This window comes from Fukomys damarensis, unplaced genomic scaffold (genome assembly GCF_012274545.1).
Source record: "Fukomys damarensis isolate Sample0158 unplaced genomic scaffold, DMR_v1.0_HiC HiC_scaffold_11, whole genome shotgun sequence".
Classification (NCBI taxonomy): domain Eukaryota; kingdom Metazoa; phylum Chordata; class Mammalia; order Rodentia; family Bathyergidae; genus Fukomys; species Fukomys damarensis.
Genome location: NW_022900923.1, coordinates 21,291,976 through 21,295,823, shown reverse-complemented (window position 1 = coordinate 21,295,823; position 3,848 = coordinate 21,291,976).

Genomic DNA, 3,848 nt, shown 5'->3' with positions numbered 1-3,848 from the left:
TTTTTTTTTTTTTTTTTTTTTTTTTTTGGTACCAGGGACAGAACTCAAACTGTTCATCTCCTTGGTTAAATTTATTCCTTAAGTATTTTGTTCTTTATGATGCTATTGAAAAAGGAATTGTTTTCTTAATTTATCTTTTAGATTATTTTTAGTAGATAGAAATTGAACTGATTTTTGTATGTTGATTTTGTATTCTGGAACTTTACTGAATTTATTATCTTTGATATTTTTTTTGGTTGCTGTTGAGTCTTTCAGATTTTCCATATATAAGATCACAAAAATAGAGACTATTTAATCTCTCCCTTCTCAATTTGGATGCCTTTATAAAAAAAAAAAAAAGAAGAAGAAGAAAAAAATCAAATTGGATGCCTTTTACTTCTTTCCTTGAGTCAGTAGTTCTTATTTTGACTCCCTTTGCAACTTTTCTGCTCACTTCTGTGACAATTTTAGTTCAGACTCAGAATTTTTATCACAACCCATAATCAAAGCATACAATTAAACTAAATACAGTAGTAACATTCTAACTAAAATGAATAGTTATAAAAATGATTCTAAAAATATTGGCTTAGAGTTGTTAGAACTAATCTTGTAGTCTTTCAATGAAAGCAGACTTTTAGTTAGAATTCTAAAAAAATGTGTCTTAGTCTTAGAATCAGTAATATTAAAATAAAGTAAGAATAGCTTCCTGTTACTCTAATTCAGTGAGGAGGGAGGGAGAAAAAGAAATGATAATTTTTAAAAAAACATAAGGAGACTAAGAGAAAGAGAGAAAAAATCTCTTAGCTAAGAATGAAATCATTTACCTCAAAATGTTCACTGCGGGCCAAAGGTCTAGCTCAGTAGTGCCTGACATGCACAAGACCTTGGGTTTGACCTTTAACCATGCAAGACACACACACACACACACACACTGTAGCATGCACCTAGTGTAATGTGTTTTCTTTCTTTGGGCAGTTCTGAGGATTAAACCCAGGACCTAGTACATGGTAAGCAAGTACTCTATTACTGAGCTACACCTCTAGCTCATACCATGATTTTCTAATCCGTGTAGGTAAGGCTTTCTAATGTATGTTAGTAAGGTTAAATAAGATAACGTGTGCAGAAGTGCTTGAAATGGTACAAAGTAGCTGTCCCATGCCTGTTTATTACATCTTCATCTGAATCTAAATTTGAACAGATGGTAGGAAATTTGTGAACGACAGCACTCATGAATTCTGCCTTTTACAAAATCTCTTGTTCATTGACTCAGGGTGTCACATTCAATAGAAATTGTTTTGTGATTGAACACCTGATACATTTTGTCATATATATTTTCGAAGGCTGGTATTAATTAGCACCCTTGATGTGCCTCTTCTCCTAAACCTCAGGGGAGGATTCACATCAGGGTTCAGGCTTTTATAGGTTGGGATCTCTTCATAAAGTGCATGTTGTGTCCAAATTCATGTCACTAGCACAACCTGTACAAAATTGCTCACCCATTTAAGAAGCAAACTAGACAATTTGAAGGGCAAAGAGAAACAGTTCCGATCCACAGTGCTCTTATGTTCTGCTTTCAGAGCTCTGCAGATCACAAAGTCTTCGTGAACAGTAATGCGTAAAACTCTTCCGGGTAACCAATTAACACAACTCCATCCTGCCTGCTAGTACTGGCTCAGAGAACTTCCCTGAGCTGCCATTCTGTTTCTGGGTGTTTAAATATCACCACTGGCAGGAGTGGACTCTTGCTGAGGGAGGGGGACCTCACTGACAACACAACGCTATCCCAGAGGACAGTTTCTTGGGTTTCTTGGTCCCCCGTCCTAGCACTGAGTATTTAGCTAAAGATGGCAGAATACGTTAGCGAGTGCTTTTTTCCCCTGTGTCTTTCCCTGTGGGAAGACAACATGATCACAACACTGATTTTTAGAGTTGGAGGATTCCACCGTTGAAATCTCTGTTAAAAGTAACAGTAAGAATCCCTAATGGACAAACAGCATCGTGGGAAAGTTTAAAACCAAAAGGGCTGTTTTTCTTCAACCCCATGCCTTCACCTAAAACAACTAAAAACTCAAACAAAACTTAAATCAAAAGGCTTAGAAACTGATTGATCATCCCTCAGGTCTTGTAGAGAGGAAATGGTCTGGACTGATTCAGTAGAAAAATAGTTACTGAGGTTATTTCAAATCCAGCAGCAATCTGAGTTAAGTTCGTGGCTTGTGAATTTTTTTTAACCTTTTTTTGTGCATACGTGTATGTATAAAATTTCCTGTTTTGATCATGCCAACTAAACAAGTCAGTGGCCTTTGTTACATTAATTATATTAATAAACAAATTCACTTTGTCATTCATTCAGCAAATCTTAGTTGTGTGCTGTGGAACAGGTACTGTTGTCTGAATAAAAAAAAACTCCCTGACTGCATGGAGCTTGCTTTATTCTAGTGGCGGGGGATGAGCAGAAAACATAATAAACGCACAGATTGTGTGGCATGTTACCAAGAAATCAAAGCTATGATTAGTCCCTGGGTACAGCGGCCCCAGCATCTGAAGGCTTCTGTCTCCTTCCAAGAGCCAGAGAGACCTTTGCTCATTTCCTACCTCTCCCAAAGCCCCACCTCCAGAGGCTTCAAGTAAATCCAGCTGAGTTCACTGGTTACTAAATACCCAACAAACTTGGATGCAGTTGGGGCTGTCAATAAAAAAAGCGCAAATGTCTTGGTCTCACATAAGTACTGTGCTTTTCTCAAACAACCGTCGCTTTGAGAATATATCAAAACAGAATTCAAACAGAAATAAATGCTTTCTTCACTGATAGTGTGATTTTTTTTAAGGTAAAGGTTACACAGAAACGTTTGCACTTTGAAAATCCTTTCACCTCAAAAACTTAAAGTTGCTAAGGAGGGAAGGGGTGAGGAATAAAGTGGTCTGTTATGCTCGGCAATGACAGTCGAAAGGGATTCTGAGATGTTTTCTTTTGTTGAGTAGTAAGATGCTACCAGATGTTTCCTGTAAAACAGTGAACTTCTGCTTAGGCTCTTTCATGAAAGCTGCCAGGGGCACATGTGCTGCAATAAAGTTCACTGTAAGCAAATAAGGGGAGGAAAGTAGTGAGTAGAGGATTGTGAAACTGGACCACACCTACTGCGATCAAAGTTAAACTTATTAATGCGGGGCAGATAGGCATCTGTGCCTCTGATGTGAGACTGAAAAAGACATCATTACTACTGCAATGCCTAACCCAAAACACGTAGCTCTAGGAAAATATCAGGCAAAATCAAACTGAGGGACATTCAATAAAATAACTACTCGATTTCTTTAAAAAGATAGCAATGTTATGAAAGTCAAACAAAGGCCGAGGAAATGTTCTGGGTTAAAGGAGATAAAAACATAGGATATCTAGGTCTTCCTGTTTGCTTGCAACTGAATGGCTTGCCAGGATGGAGAATTTTAAGGGCTAAAATAAAAAAGGCCCTACAAACAGGGATGACACGGCAGGGAGACATGGTAATTAAGCGTAGCATATAAAATGTGCCATCTTGGACTGGATCCTCAACTAGACGGGAAAAGGGTATAAAGGACATTATTGGAGCAGTTCTCAGAATTGGAAGGTGGATTTTTAAAATACGTGGTTAAATAATGTTAAGTAAATCAGACACAAAGCTCAAATATCACATGTTTTCTCTTATACGAGAAACTGCATATATAAAATAAAAGGCAGACAATAGAAAAAAAAAAGAAAAGTTATTGTAGTCCAGCATGGTCAATGTATTTAAAAGTGTACTTTGATTTAGTACAATTATGTGTTTTATATATATCTTTAAGTTCTGTTAGTCTGTTCTTTTTTTTTTTTTTTTTTTTTTTTTTTTTTTTTT